The sequence below is a fragment of the Protopterus annectens genome, chromosome 14.part0, assembly GCF_019279795.1.
Source record: "Protopterus annectens isolate FY-2018-M chromosome 14.part0, PAN1.0, whole genome shotgun sequence".
In the NCBI taxonomy this organism is placed as follows: Eukaryota; Metazoa; Chordata; order Ceratodontiformes; family Protopteridae; genus Protopterus; species Protopterus annectens.
This window is the reverse complement of record NC_056748.1, coordinates 749,189,373-749,207,296: the sequence shown is the minus strand read 5'-3', so window position 1 is coordinate 749,207,296 and position 17,924 is coordinate 749,189,373.

Below are 17,924 nucleotides of genomic sequence, written 5' to 3'. Positions count from 1 at the left end.
TGCCATGATATGCCATATCATACATGCACTCAAATCTCTCAACAACAGGTACTGTTATGACTCCATCATAGTCCATGTTGGTGTGACTGACTTGAGACTTACCTCTCTGAACAATATGGAGAGACACATGAATGAACTCTCAGACTATGTGTCTCACGCAGGTATGTCCCTAGCCTTAAGCAGAATTTTACTTTCACCTAGGATGATGCCTCAATACAAAGAGAAAATGATTGACCTCCATAATTAGTTTAGTGTCTGGTGTCATTCTGAGGGGATACAGTATATGTTAGCCTGGGTTGATATGATTGACAGACCTCAGTCCTTTGCCAGAGATGGTCTTCATCTTTCACCCCATGGATTTCAGCTAGTGGCCAAGGCTCTTGCCACCCCATAGTGCCCTTTTAGGTGGTGTTTCAAGGACAACATTCCCAATGTAAAAAACACATCCAAAAACAAACCAAGGTTATGCAGCTAAATGGTAGGAGTCTCATCATGAAACTGCCCTCACTGGAAGCTGTCCTCACCTTGGAAGATGCAGATTTTTGTGCAGTCACAGAGACCTGGTTCAAGGCTGTAGAGAACACTCCTTCCACACGTTCACACCTGACAATGAGGCCGTGAAAAATAAAGTGGGTAGTTTATCACTATTCTTTAAAGATAAATACACATCCAGCTTGGTTTAGCAGTTTGGCTCCCTGGAGACACCTCAGGTGTAATTAACTGTTTGTAATGCACCTATTCCAGTCATTGCCAGCAGCAGGACCCTCTCCATGAATCAGGACACCCCCTCTGCTTTTTTGTATGTACTTGATTCTATCAAGATACAAGAGAAAACCATGGTTTTGTATGACCTTAACTCCCCATCCATTAACTGGGTACATTACTCCTGCTCATGCTCACTTGCCCAAAGCTTGCACAACTTCATTAACTGAAATGGCCTGGAACAACTGATTAACACCCACACAAGGGGAGCCAACATCCTGGATATTGTGCTTAATAATATGGGGGACCACAGTAGCACCACCACTGTGAGGTCCTCCCTGGTGAGATCTGAAAACAAATCGGTCTCTTTCAAAGTAACTGTCACACCTGTCTGCCCCCCCCCCCCCGACAGCAACTACATTAAAAAATTCTCCAAAGCAGATTATAACCTATTACGTGATGGGAAAATAGCCTCATTGCTAACCTAAAAGGAAAGACCCAGATTTCTGCCACACTGTTAGTTAATGCTACCACATATATTCAGCCTGTGGACATAGCTAATGTGTTGACCAACAGGTTCTTTGACAACTTGATTCTATCAAGATACATCAGAAAACCATGGTTTTGTGTGACCTTAACTGCCCATCCATTAACTGGGAAGATTACGTCTGCTCATACTCACTTGCCCAAAGGTTGCTCGACTTCATTAACTGAAATGGCCTGGACCAGCTGGTTAACAACCACACAAGGGGAGCCAACATCCTGGATACTGTGCTTAACAAAATGGGGTATGGGGGACCACAGTAGCACCACCACTGTGAGGTCCTCCCTGATGAGATCTGACAACAAATCAGTCTCATTCAAAGTAACTGTCACACCTGTCCATCCGTTCCATCCCCCCTCCCCTGAGCAACTACATGAAAAGATTCTCCAAAGCAGATTATAACCTATTACCGGATGGTATAAATAGCCCCACTGCTCCTCCTCCCTCAGATGGAACTGGCAACTATGGTGAGCTCTCCACCAATGCTTTATATTAACACCTGCATAACTCCATTGACTCTGCCATACCTGACAGGACCAAAACAAGCTTCTCAAGGAAGAACAAACCTGCCAGATGGACAACTGCCATTAACAGGCTTTACAATAATAAGAAGAAATTGGTGTCTAAGACAAAGAGGGAAGAAGCCCTCCTAAACTGGAAACACTCCCTTCTCAGCTTAAACAAGACAAAAAGAAGTCTTGTGAAGTCCTACAAAGCAAACTATGAGTCCAAATTAACTTTGTTAACAAAGGACAATCACAACACATTCTCAAGTTACATCTGTAACCTAAAAAGAAAGGCCCAGATTTGTGCCACACTGTTAGTTAATGCTACCACATATACTGAGCCTGTGGACATAGCTAATGTGTGGCCAGGGTCCCCTACAGAAGACCAACAGCTCACAACAGCGACACCCACATCGCCGACACCAAAAGCCCGACACATGAAATACTGACAATGGGGAAATGGTAAGTCTCCATAGTGCGGAATGGAAATATTTCCATTCCTGCACTGTAGTGCGGTCTCGGAGTTGGTATATTAAAGTTAGGGGGGGGTGTGCAGGGGGCAGAGCCCCCGTACTAGCAGAAAAAAGGAAATGTTATTTGCCTTTTTTCTGCAGTAGCGCTGTTGTCGGTATTTTGCATGTTGGGCTTTTAGTGTCGGCGATGTGGGTGTCGGTTTTGTGAGCTGTCGGTCTTTTGTAGGGGATCCGTTGGCCAACAGGTTCTTTGACAACTTCACTCCTCTGTCACCGCCACACGTACCCCATGACATCCCTATCACCTTGCCCCTATCCTGTATCTCTAAAGAGCAAGCCATAAACACCCCCCTTTAAGGCCAAAAACACAGCATCTATTGCACCTGATAACATCCCAGGCTGCATCCTACATAGGCTCCAACATGAATTAACCACAACATTGGATACTCTTTTCAATCATAGAGTAAGCACTGGCTTCATACCAGCTGAATGGAAAACAACTACCATTATTCCCTTGCACAAAGGTGGTGCATTCACTGAACCCAGGAACTATAGACCTATTAGCCTGACCAGCCTTATCTGCAAGGTCATTGAGCAAATCATTATGGACCTTATCAACAAAAACATAAGTAATCACAATAAATGTCACCATACCCAGTATATATTTGTCAAAGGGAGATCATCCCTGTTAAACCTGGGGGACTTCTTTGAGACAGTCACAAAGGCCCTGCATGTGGCGAAATCTGTGCAAACAGCCTACGTGGACTTAGCCAAGGCATTTGACAGTAATGACCACTCAAGCATCATAGACAAACTCATCCAAGTAGGCATCAACCATTATATCATTAGATAGGTCAATAACTGCCTCACTGAAAGAACTCATACAGATCAAATACAGAAATCCTCCTCCAACAGCAGACCTACAACCAGTGATGTTCCATAGGGTTCAGTCCTGGGACCTGTACTGTTTGGAATCCATTTCCCCAAGGTACAAGCAAAAACTAAAGATCTGTGGCTGACAAAGTTTATTGATGACTGCAAACTGGAAGTGGTCATAGTCTCTCCAAATAATGCCAACATCCTACAAGAGGGTCTTATACAAAAAAAAATGCACTTGTAGCTTGGCTCTCTTTCTTTTCTTTCCTGTTTCTGCTCTTGACCACCCATGGGCCCTGCACTGGTGATGTACGAATGCCATTTCAGCTTGTAGGTGCCATGTGTTGATAGAAAACATAAGCTGCTCTAAGACTTGTACATTCTGTATACTGTCATGTGATTTCGTTTTTTATAAACTCTATCTCTGCATTTTGATTTGTGTTTTACCTTTATGCTTATCTTTGTAATTGACTGTGTTTTTATTTATATGATCGAGCTCTATATTTGATTTGAGTTTTACCTTTATATTCTATTCTCTACTTTCTTTTTGTATGTATTTATATGATACTAACAGCTAGAGTTTGTACAGGTGACAGCTAGAGTTTGTACAGACTATGCTGATGCCTTGCATTTGGTAATACCAAATATCCTCCAGCCTCGGTTACCATACTAGATCATTAGTTTAACTTGATTGCATTATAGTCAATTCTATGCCAAATTGCATCGGCAAATGCTATAATGCCCTCCTAGACCAATACACCTGCATGGCTTACACTTATATATTCTGACCGATGTAAAGTGTTTAGTTTAACTACAATGCATATTCAAGCCTGTGCTATCTCTTGTTTTAAAGACAACATACATCAGCAATCTGGTTACAATAACAATTAAAGCTCTAATGTGCAAACCACTTGCCTATGCCCATGTCTACAACCCACTTTCTAGAAATTCTTCATTGCTAATAGTAAAAGAACGTAAAGAAGGCATGTTTCCGGCGAATGTTCTCCCACGAGTAGTGGCGTTCAATCTAGTACTACTAACCAGCAGGCAATCACCAAACGGACTAATAAACCTAACAACCAGTTGGCAGGAGACGCAAGTGGACAGGCCAACGTATTTGATTTCAACGTATGGGCGGGCCAGCAGTTCTGGTTCCAACAAGGTACTGTAAATTCTAACAACAACGCTCATATTGAGCAGGACTTTAATACTTTATGGGACAAACTATATGCTTTCAAATCTAATCAATTAGAAATTGATTACTTAAAAGAATGTGTAAAAGTTGAGAGGGTCCCAAAAGGATTGAGATGTTTTAAATTTCCAAACAATGTACAGAAGGGGTCTGCCTACTATAAGAAGTTATGTAGCATTTTTAACCGAGCGGGGATTGAGATGTTAGAGGTTATGATATCAGAGTATGAAGCAAAGGCTGACACTCTGCTTAAGGAGTTGAATGGTTTAAACAACACAATGGTTAAGGATGTTAATTTCTCTTCAGTAAAACGAAATTATGACAACATTTTTGATGAGGTAGACCAATTTTGTAACAAAGTGTTGAACCGTAAAATACACAAACTTGAAAGAGACCTTAGGGAATACAATGAAGGTATAGCCTACCCACTTCCAATGAAGACCAGATGGGCTAATCACAACCCCTCGCAGCTGTTTAGTGTCCATAACAATAATGACACTGATACAAATGTTGAGGTACCCAGAAGAAGTGAGAGGTTGGCAGAAAGGGAAAGAAAAAACTCACACCAGGATTTTACATTTCCCCCAGACAAATCAGGGGGGAGGGGGACTAGATTTCCACCGAGGAGATGGAACAAATGATTGTGAATGTCCATTCACAGTTGGACCCAGATTTTCATGTGAATTCAGACAAGTTTCCCAACCTTTCCGAGAAATTCAGTGTGATAACTGAGAATAACTTTTCTGTATATAATTTTACGGACATACACATTAGTGAAGAGCACTTTGTTTTGTTTACAAGAGGTATGCACTTTGTACCAGCACAACCATTTAATTTAGACACAGTTAATAGATCTCAAAATGTTCGTTAGACAGTTGAACTTGTTACTGCATTTTAAAGGACAACCCCATTCTGACACAGCACTCTCAAGAAAGAGTACCTTCAACCCTCCAGTACACCCTACCACCAAAGTGCTTGAGGAGTTAGTGGAAAGAGAGATGAGGGTCATTAATACTAGAAAACCCGTCATGGCTTCCAACAACCTTGGTTCAAACAAGGCTAATTTAATTAAATTTCTTAACAAGGACGGCTGTAGGGTGATGAAGCCAGATAAAGGGGGTGGTTTGGTCTTGATGTATAACACAGATTATGACACACACATTCATTGCATGCTACAGGACTCCGAACAATATGACATAGTATCTAGAAATGAGTTACACATAGCATACTCAAAAATAAACTACATGTTGATGGATCATTTGCTGCAAGGTACTTTCAATGAAAAGTTATACAACTATTTATTTGTAGCCAAACCAAGAACCCCAGTGATTTTTGGTATTCCAAACACCCACAAAGGGTTGGACCCATTGCAATTTAGACCAATAGTTTCTGGTAAAGGACGTATCCTAGAACCTTTAGGCAAATTTATAGATCATGTTCTCAAGGGATTTGTTACATCTTTGAAATACATTTGTAAAGACTCCTGGGACTTCCTTAAAGGCATAGGATTTCAATTGTATCACCCTGACCTTTTGATGGCAACTATTGACATTGTACAATTATTTCCGAGCATACCCCATTCAACGGGTTTGAGTTGGTTTAATGAGGTGTTGACAAACGAGGCTAATCTTGGTGCAAATGTTTCCAACTTACTGGTAGAACTTATTCAAATCGTGTTAAGTAAAAATTTCCTTTGTTTCAATGGTGAAATTTATAAACAAAAGATGGGTGTGGCGATGGGTGCTCCGTGTGCTTCTACCTACGTGAACATTGTACTGCACAAATGGGAGCAGACTTTTATATTTGCGACAGCATGGGCGAAGCATATCAAACATTATGTTAGGTACCTGGATGACATAAGCCTTTTATGGTGTGGAACAACAGAAGAGTTTTTGAATTTCATTGGTTACATCAACTCTACCACCTCATTTTTGGTTTTCACACATTCTGTCAGTGACCAAAGTTTAAATTATTTGGACATTACCCTGTTCAAAGACACTATCAACAACAGGTTTGGTTCAAAGGTATTTAGGAAACCAACATATTCCAACTCATACCTGCACTTTGAGAGCAGCCACCCTTTTTATCAAAAGAAAGGGATTGTTAAAGGGCAGCTCATACGTGCATCCAGAATGACCAGTACTACAAAAAATTTTTTAGAAGAGGTGAACTTCTTGAAAGAGAGGTTTTACGAAAGAGGTTATCCTGTCACATTGGTCAACACTCTGGCCTTAGAAATATGTACGCATAGGGAAGATAGATATCCACCTTTATTAGGGTCTACCACCACGTTAGTGGATGAGCTGAATACCAACCCCCAAAAGTTTGAGCAAAATGTATACACACACACTTTTTCCAGTAATTCTAGGTTAATAGAGGAAGCAGTACTAAGGTTTTGGCCCGTACTTTCATTACATGAAGGATTAACAGAGATGGTTTCAAAGCAACCCAAATTTGTTAGGCGAAGGGACACTAATTAGAAAGAATTGTTTGAAAGAAAGCATACAACAGAAACTGTTAACATTAGACGCAAGAAAGGAACATTTAAGTGTGGAATGTGTAAACAGTGCCCAAACATTTTCAATGGTGACACTTTACATATTCCATCAAGGAAATCTATATGTCGGGCAAGTGGGTATTTTAATTGCAACACAAAATATGTTGTTTATTTAGGTTTTTGTTTAAAATGCCAAAGCTTCTATGTAGGGAAAACAGAAAGGACATTAAAAAGAAGAATTTATGAACATTTATACGACATCACAAAGAAGAAGGAATCTAATGCTTTTTATAAGCATTCATTGTCCTGTCCCAACATGGAGCTTAGGTTTATTGTTTTAGAGCAGCTTACACCGGATGGTAGAGGGGGTGATTGGGAGAGTAAACTGGAATACAAAGAGCTTATATGGCAACTAAGGTTGGACGCTGCAAAATGGCCAGGGCTTAACGACAACATGAACTTGAGCAGTGTTTTGAAATTAAGAAGAGCCAAATTATAATGACACAACATAAAATTGGTATATTCACACACTTAATACACTCCCAAAGAATTGATTCATACATTTTTTATTATTTTGTTTTTTCATATTTATTCATTATTTTTTACTTATTTTTTTTTTCTTTATACTTATTTAATATTCATTAGTATTTATTATCTTGATCGCAATTATGATTCATTTAATGTTTTGTTGAACAATGTTTAGCAAGAAGTTTATGTTTCGAGCCTTTATGTATATGAGAAATATTATGACAAGGCTATTTAACTGATTTTACATGTAGCCCTTTTAATACCAAGCACTTGCAGGTGATATTTTATCAATTAGTTTTTTAACTTAATTGATCACATGATTTGTTTAGTATTTAAATAGGAGCAGTTGTTACATGGTGTTCATCTTGATAAAGCTCAGTATTGCACTGAGCGAAAGCGCTTGAGGGATTTGTTACTGTGTGGTTTTTATCCAATAAATTTGTTCATTGAATTTCATCTACTGGATTTTCATTTACCTTCCTTCTGCTGTGGACTACATTTTTTGGTTTCATTGCTAATAGTGCTTAACTTGGATTACTGAAATTATATGATTTAATGTAACTCTAAAGGTGATAATATGATATCACAACCATGTGTCCCGAGTGGCTGTTCTAGTCCGTTTTAGTACTTATTTGAAGCTGTATTTTTCTCTTGTACCTCTGGACTTGAAGAAATAGTCTGCTGATTAATTAATGGTTGCTAACAATCAGGTCAGCTTGTATTAAGACTGATATATTAAACTGGTCTCTGTAATATAGTACACAGAGCACCGTTTCTATTACGTACTAAAAATTACTGCATTTGCATCTTATAGCTTCATTAACAATTTTATTGCAAGCCGTACAGAATAGTTGCAGCACTAGATAGCACTCAATTCCACAAGTTAAAACAATATCTGGCTCAGTACATTTTCTTATTGTGTGCAACAGATAATTTTTATTGCTGTACCAAGGCTGTGTTTCTCTTTTTATCTATAGTATCTGTTATTGCATTTGTATTGCTGGTTTAGTGTTCTGTGTTATAATTAGATCTTAAATTTTGATGGTTAAACAGCTAATGCATAATTTATAACCTCCCTTCTCGGCAATTATTACCTGTTGAATTTTAGAGCTTAGGATTGGATGATTAAAACTGTATTGCATATTTTATAACTACATGTCCTCAACACTTATTACCTACTAAATTTGCTTGACTTCTATCAGATAATGAATTGCCTTAAAGTGTTAATCTGTTGTTATTAATGCCATGTTACTACTTCTCTGTCTCTCCACTCTCTTAAACCTCTCTATCCCTTATCTGTACTAATTCTCCTGATTTCCTTTTCCCTCTGACCTTTCCAATGTATGTTGTATCCTCCCATTATTTGTTTTGCTTTTCATCAGTCCCATCTAATTCTTTTCCTTTTTCTTATTTTCCACATTTTTTTCTCTCCAAGCAACACACTCATACCTGATCTCTCCCCTCACTGCAAGCCAGACTGATGCGTTTGGATATAAAGTTTCACCTACAGCTCAAAGCGTACATTGCAGAAGTGATGCTCCAACCTATTACAAGCAGTTTTTTTTATTTCAAATTTAATGTATGTACAACTGCTTTACCTTCCTAAGTTCTTAAATTGCATTACGTGGCCAGGTTCTTAAACCTGTGTTTTAGCCTGATGGTCCCCTGTACATCACTACTGCCCATCTTCAGTCCCCCTTACTTTCAGCTATCCTGTCCCTTTAATGCATACCCCAACCTGCTTTCTCTATTCACTCTTTGAACTGTACCCCTTCTGCTGCACTAACTGAGAGTTTTTTTCTCTCCTTGTTACATAGTCCAAATAATCGTCTCTACTTAGAACCTAAGAGTATACCTTCCTCTCTGGAAGGGTCTGCTCCATTTCTCTCACCCCCCCACCCCCACCCCAGCAAGCTATGCCCTCACAGTCCACTCTTCCCTTTAGTCTCCTTCCTTCTATTCTACTCTTTCCCTGGCAACTTCATTGCACCACTCTTCCTGACTGATGGTCTCACCATGCAGATCTTTTCAGCACACTTACCTGATTTCTTGATTGTTTTTTGTGCTAATCTCCACCTTGCCTTATCAACCATTCTATCAAAGAATCCTCAGTCCCAGACCTTTGGAAATCATTTTATACAATTCCAATTTACAAGGAGGCAACTCCACTGATCCATCCAATTTCCAATCTATAGCCATCCTCGCTCCTCTTTCAAAAATTCTAAAGAAAAGCATTCACTGACAGATTCTTAACTATTTACTTCAGGAAAATCTCCTCACTCCCTCTCAACATGGATTTAGGCCCCAGCACAGCACATCCACAGCCCTTCTATCCTTCACCCAAACTATAGCAGAGGTAAGAGATAACAATACACTGGTGTCATGCTTATTCCTTGACCTCTCCAAGGCATTCAACACAGCCTCCCACCCCAAGCTTCTTACTAAACTAACTGAACTCAATCTCTCTGCATCCACTATTCTCTGGTTCTCTAGTTATCTTAATAACAGACAGAAATCTATTTGATGGCAGACCTCCTGCTCACCTTTCTTACCTATCCAAACAGGTGTACCCCAAGGATAAATTCTAGGCCCCCCCCTCTCTTTAGTATTTTTACAAATAATCTATGCTACGCCTGCTGCACCTCATATCTGATCCAATATACTGATGATTCTACTTTTATTACCCTCTCTGACAACCCTACCAACCTTCACACCCTCACACAGATGTCTTTTAACACCATTGAATAATGGTTCATCAATAACCAGCTAATCCTCAACACAAAGAAAACTAAGCTTCTTTTTCTTCCAAAAATCCATGTCCAGCCTTAAATCATCCTTTAATCTCTCTTCCCTAGACAACAACATCATTCATGCTGATTCCCATACTAAACTTCTAGGAATCACAGTTGACGATCAACTAAAATTTGATATTCATGTCCAACAATTTATCAAAAAGACCAATCAAAAATGTCGTCTTTTGTATAGAAACAAAAAAGTCTTATCCATTACCTCAAGAGCTTCACTAGCTCAAGGCTACCGCCTCCCTTGCCTACTATATGCTTCCCCTATATTTACCAACCTCCAAGCCAGTATTTTAACCAAACTTGAACAAACATACAACTAGATAGCTAGATTTGCCTGTAACTCCCCTTACAAATCCCATCACTGCTTTGCCTTCAAACTACAGTGACTTGAATTCCCTCAACTACTCCAACTTTCTCAGCTACAGATTACACATTCTCTACCTCACAAACCTGTAGACCACCCCTCCCTGTCTACCCTCCTATCCCAATACAAACCTTCATGATCACTGTGTAGCACTGACCAACAGCTACTTGACACCTACAGGCCTATTAAAACAATAGGGAGATTACTTTACAAAAGCTCCATATCTCAAATTTGGAACAAACTCCCTTACAATACATGTTCTATCAATCTTCACTTAAAAATAGAATTGAGGAGCTACCTTGCCAACTCTCCCCCTGCACCTGCCACCACCCTACCTAACTTTCACTTATTCATTTTGTTAAACCATAATAATTCTCCTCTCCTGACTCTAATGGAATTTTATAAATACCAGCACTGGTGTTACTGAGCTACACTATATCTTAGCATCATCTTTTCTCTTCCTTGGCTACTATCCCCCCCCCCCTTCCCATAGCTGCATTACTTTACTCTCTAGACTCTTAAACTTTACTTCCCACCCTCAACTTTTACTCCTCTATTTTAATACTACTCTCTCTTTATACCAATCTCCACTTTTACCTCTCTATTTTTAATACTTCTCCTTCTTTTATACCAACCTGGTGTAGTCATTAAAGTTGTCTTAGGCTTTTTTTGGATGACCTTTTGTAAATCTGCATTTTTAATACTACAGGCTTCTTCTTCTTGTAATTTCTAGCTAATGTTATTGTTGAATTTTGTATGCTGTGTTAATTTCCACTACTTGGTAATGTTTGCTGCTTCATATTCATTTGTCACATATGACTTGAATGTATGCACTTTTCTATACATATATACATTTACTGCTTATATAAACTCTGTTATTTGTTCTTTGTGTGGAGATTTTCTCCTCAGGTCCTCCACTGAAAATGGGCCAAGAGCCCAGTTGGACTAACCCGGTTAACAAAAGACAAATAAATAAATAAATGGTTGGTGCGAAAGTCATGGCCTTAAACTCAATGCAAAAAAACTGTAACTACAACATCAATAGCAACACCTGGCATACGCACTCAGTGGTGAGAGACCTGGGCACACAGGACCACAGCTACTTTACCTTTGACCACCATGTCTCCACAGTGATAAGAAGGGCATTCTGTCTTGCTCATGTCATAGGTAAGGGCATTGTTTCCAGAAAAAAAATAGTTATAACCTCCCTGCACTCTTCCATCATCAGGCAATGAGTCAGTACAATGGCCCTTTGGATATGTACCTTTCCAAGCACCTGCAGCAATTGGAGAGAACACAAAGATCCCTCCCAAGGACAAATCAAGGTCTTCAACATCTGTCCTATGTGGATTATCTGAAATGACTGTCATTTTATTCTGTCTCATAGAGGCTACTCAGAGGTGATGTGTGCTTTGCATATGAGGCAATCTCTGACCCTGTTTTACTGAGAATGCTGCATATCCATAAGTAAAATGCTACAAAGGTTACTCACTCTACAGACCTTAACTTGGTATGTGACATTAATAAAACCTGATAGAGGGGCAGATTTTTTTCTCCCAGAGGTTAACACACCTTTGGAAATGATTCCCACTTCATGTCAAACAGAACACCTCATTGGCCCTCTTCCAGCACAATCTGGACGACTGGATGGGTGACCATAAATTCACACCAAGGATTCAACCTGTGCCCCTCTTGGACAGGGGCAATAGGTGCTGATTGTGGAAATAAGGGTAAGAACTTTGATAGGATTGTAAGGGCCCCTAGGGCTATTAGCCTAGTAAATTCCTATGATCCCACAGGCTGATGTAAAATGCTCTAACATCTACACACACTGAAGTTGGCTGCAGTGACAATAGTGCCACTACATATCTATGTTTACAGAATACTGCACAGTGCACACACACCACACACACACACATACACACACACACACACACACACACACACACACACACACACACACACACACACACACACACACACACACCAAGTTGGTTGCAGTTAGAATAGAACCCCCACCTATCTAAATTTAGAGACTACAGAACACACAACGTATCACATGTGCCAATGCTCATGTCTGACATTAACTTGTCTTTAGGTAATCTTATGGTAGATGACTTCAGCAGGCCTTGTAGAGGACAAGCGTTTGGAGGCCTGCAGCACCTGCAAGGCCCAAAACAGCAGAAAACCATGCCAGTTTTGGATTCACACCTGTTTTGTAGGGAGATACACACACACACAAACACACACACATACACACCAAGTGGGCTGGAGTGAGATTAGAACCCCTACCCATCTACTTTTACACACTAGAGATCACAGTATTTAATGCACATGCCACAGGTCAAGTCTGACATTAACATGGCTTTAGGTAATAAATGGTAAATGACATCAGCAGGCCTTGTGAAGGACATGAGTTTGGAGGCCTGCAGCACCTGCAAGACCCAAAACAGCAAAAAACCAAGCCAGTTTGTGATTCATACCTGTTTTGTAGGGGAATGCACACACACACACACACACACACACACACACACACACACACACACACACACACACACACACGCATGCACATGCACACACACACACACACACACACGCACATGCACACACACACACACACACACACACACACACACACACACACACACACGTGGGCTGGAGTGAGATTTAGAACCCCTACCTATCTAGTTTTACACACTACAGATCAGAGTACTTAATGCACATGCCACAGCTTAAGTCTGATATTAACATGGCTTTGGGTAATCTTATGGTAGATAACATCAGTAGGCCTTGTGGAAGACAAGTTTGGAGGTCTGCATCAACTGCAAGGGCCAAAAAGTGGAAAACAATGTCAGCTTGGAAGTCAGTGTGGTATTCATACTTGCTCTTTGGGGAGATACACACACACACATTCACACCAAGTGGGCTTGAGTGAGATTAGAACCCCTACTTATCTAGTCTTACACACTACAGATCACAGTACTTAACATACGTGTCACAGCTCAAGTCTAATTTGTAAATTACTGCAGGTGAAGTAATCCTTGAGAACATAAACAAGCCCTATGTAGAACAGCTTGGGAGGCCTGCAGAGTCACAGTGCTTCCAGCTGCCATCTGCAGCTAGCAGCCTAACAGTCAGAAAACTGTTTTGTGGCCTAGCTATGTGACAACAGTACCAGTATTGGGAATATGTGTCAGTTTGCATTTGGATGGGCAAGCTTGTGGCAAAACAAAAGTAGCCCTGTCAATGAGTTTGCACACAATATAATGCATAACACAACTTGTTCAATTGTTGATGTATGTGTGGTGAAATCCAGCAGACACATGGGGCTGTAGTGAATATGGGTGTTGTTGCTGCCATACATACAAACATATGGCTTCACAATGTGTGTAAGTATTCATATACTATGAAAACACAGAAGCAAAATGCCAGAGGCACCAACAAGTACTTGAAATTGTCCAAGGCACCCAGAAAATGAACTCAGCCACTCACTAATATAAGGATAATTCCAACTTCATTCAGCCAAAAAAATAAAAAACATAAACTCTCTCTTAATACAGTACATTTTCTTTAAAACCTTCATCAGATGTGGACTGCATGTAACCAAAATCCTTTTATACCTCTAGTTCCCATTATTTCAATTAACTAAGACACAATTAAAGTTTAAAGGTACAGTGAAAATTGAATATTCATGCCTACTTATCTAAAATAACATATTGGTACAACACATTCACCTAAAACCTATTAACAAATGTTAAAACATGTTAAAAATTATATGCAGTTTCTAAAAACTTCAAAAACAATTTATAAATAGCTTAAATAGAGTAAAAAAGTATATAAATAAATCCATTCCTATTAAAACATGTCTATATCATGTTATCAAAATTTTACTACATCAAATCAATAAAGATCGAGCTTTATTGATCGAAGTAGTAACATTTCGAATAACGTAAAAAATAAATACATCATTACAAAAAAAAACTAACTAGCGTAGGCAGGGGGCAAGCCCCCCTGCACCCCCCACCCCCCTACTTAAATATACTAACTGTGAGACCGCACTACATTAAGGTAAACAGAAATCTCCCCCTTACAGGGATTTCTGTTCACCTGCGCAATGTTCCAGACTTTCGACATTGTTGTGCCGACAATATCGTATTCGATATTGTCGGCTTAAGACGTGAACTAGACCCATTAAAACTATATATAAAATGCATGAATTGACAGTAAAAAAACTTGCATTTGAGCTCCCTCTAGTGATCTTTTTAAGTACTACATGTGTAAGACCTCAGTAACAGCAGCATTCTGTATTAGAAACCAGATCCTTGAAACATAAAAATGTATATAACACCATCTTGTTTGAAATTTATGAATAAGTTTGCATAAAAAGTATTTATATATAAAAAGGTACAAGAGAATTATAAAGATATTAAAAAAGCAGGTCCAACCATGTATTTATAACAAAATGTAAGAAAATGTAATCATAAATTAGTGGATCTAATTTTTAATAAGGGAACTATGGAGAAGTTTTTGTTCAGTCCTGGAGGCATATTGGCCTGTAACGTGACCTGCTACCATAGTTCCCTATATTCGATCCTTTCTTCCCATGGGCCACCCTGTATGTCTTTCTTTACCCTTTCTAATACAAATAAATAAGTAGTGGGCTTTTTCACAAACCTGTTTGTGTTTAAACAGAGCATTAGTTTCCTTTCTTGTTTGTACATCATAGCAGTGCTCGTAGATATGCCTCTTTAACTTTCTTTCCAACATAGAATGACTGGCATTCTTGGCACACAGCTAGATATATTAAACCACTAGTGTCACAACTGTGGTATTCTTTTCCATATAACCAAACATTTCCACTCTCTAGAAATAATTTTTCTTGGTTTACTATATAAATGCACTGTGTGCAATGCACACATCTATATGTACCTATCTTCTTTCTGTTTAATTGTTCTGGCTCACATTCTTTTTCCAGTAAATTCTTTCTTTAAGTTATATGAATTTTTGTAAACAATCCTTAACTTATTCCTAGGAACTTTGTCCAGGTCTGTAAATCCAATAAATCTATCCCATTCGTGTTCAATAACTTTCCTAATCATACTAGCACTCCCATTGTATAATAAAATCAGTGCTTTTTCAAATGGCTCCACATTTACAGTCTGTACTGGACACCCCGTTTCTTCATCTAAACCCAAAATCGGTTTGAATCTGCCTAGCCTACCTTCACACACTTCTTTTTTAACTCATTCAATCATCTCTTCTGGGCATGATCTGTCCTTAAACAACCTCTCCAGAAAACATATTTCTTTATCAAACTCCACATTACTTGAAGTCATCCTACATGATCTTATAAATTGATCTTTCACTATATTTTTCTTATAGTGCATAGGATGGGCACTGTTAAAGTGTAAGCATGAGTTTGAAAATGTTCTTTTCCTATATAATTTAGACTTAAACTCATTGATTTCCGCATCCATATACTGCAGGTTGTCATAAGATACCTTGTAGGTGAATTCTAAAAATGAGGTAGTACTAATCAAGTAAATAATAAAATCAGATATTTTCTCTCTGGGGACAGCCCATAAGATACAGATGTCATCCAAAACCTTTTGCACATGGTCCAGCAGTTCCTATATATTGAATTCAGGACCATTTTTTTCTTCCCACATAGCTAAGGCAAGATTTGCATATGTAGGGACATATGCTGCCCCCAATGCTACTCCCTTCGTTTGGTGATAAAATTGTTTGTGGTTCGTTCTATGTTGGCAAAACCAACAGAATTTTACGTGATAGAATGAGGGAACATTTACATCATATCAGGAAGGGTTCCTTACATAATGCACTATCTAAGCATGAGCTGAAATTCGATACATCTCACACTTTTTGTTTCAGGGTCATTGAGACCATTAGTCCGAGTATTAGGGGAGGTGATGTGTATACACATACAGAGTACAGGGAGGCCCGATGGATCATTACACTCTGTGCTGATCGGGGCAAGGGGTTGAATGAAAGGGCCTCTATTAAGCCTGCCCTGAAGAAAAGGAGACTTTTTAAGTAAAGAATTACTATATATTCTTTATAGTCTTTTAGCTGAGTCAAGTATGCTGGTATCCTTTTGATCTGAACATTATGAGTATTTTTTATCATGAATTCAAAAACAATTGAGTTATGATCAGATATAGGACATGAAATGATTTTGGAATTAATTAAATCTGTTACCATCTGGTTAGAAATAAAGACCCTATCTATTTTTGAATAAGTTTTGTATCTGTTAGAAAAAAAGGTGTATGGTAATGATTTTGAATCTATCTGATTATTAATATCATTCAAATGATAAGAATTAGCAAAATCATTTAAATGTTTTGCATTAGATGTAATTCTTCTTTTCCTTATAGTGGTAGTATCACTTTCATGTAGTATACAATTAAAATCACCAGCTAAAATAATATCCCTATAGAGAATGATATGATCTTATCAATATGATGTTTCACTGTATTAATACCAATTCCAGGTATCCAATATACATTAATTAAAGTGTAAGTCTTCCCATTAATTTGTATTGTAACCATACAAAACATTCCTTTGTCATCCTGAAAAGACTTAATGGTTTTAGGAATGGGCATACTTTTATTCCATAAAATAGCCACTCCTCTTTTTCTGAGTGTGCTCTGAACTAACCAATACTGTATACTTATTAGTGGCTAGTTTATCAATATCTTTTTTCAAGAGATGGGTTTCTTGCAGGAAGACTAGATTGGCCTTGTGTAAATTAATGTATCTTATTAGGCTTGCCCTTTTACACGGATTATTCAATCCATTAATGTTTAAAGAAATTCCTTTTAAAGATGTCATTTGGCATTTTAAAACTCAAGAATCTTATGATCGAAATAACAAATAACAAGATAAATAATGTTACATCTCCTCTTTAGGTGTACCTTTAAATATAGCTGTATTTATTAAATCTCTTATGGGATTTTGTATAGGATTCAATTTTGTTTGTAGTGACAATGAGTGTACAAAATATATTGTGGATGTCAAAACTATATACATATAACAATGAACAAATGAAAATAATGTAAGGATTAAACCTTGCATCCAGCCTGGAGTTGAAAACTCCAACTTAGAGTAGTATTTACTACTCAAGTTAACCCCCTACCCTAAGCAGCAGTACCTCAGCTACCACCTTATCAATTTAATACTAGTTATATTTAACTGAGGTTAACAGTTTTCAATTCAATTATCTATCAAGACAAAACTACACATTTGGTAAAACAGCATCATATAAACTAAAATAAACTTTTTTTTTTTTAAACTGTTCATACTACTATATAGATCTATGTAATATATAACACTTGTATTCAAATAGCATTCAAATAATCTTGATGTTAGAAATCAAGAGGAGAGAAAATTAGGTTCTAACATTCATTTAAATCAAAAA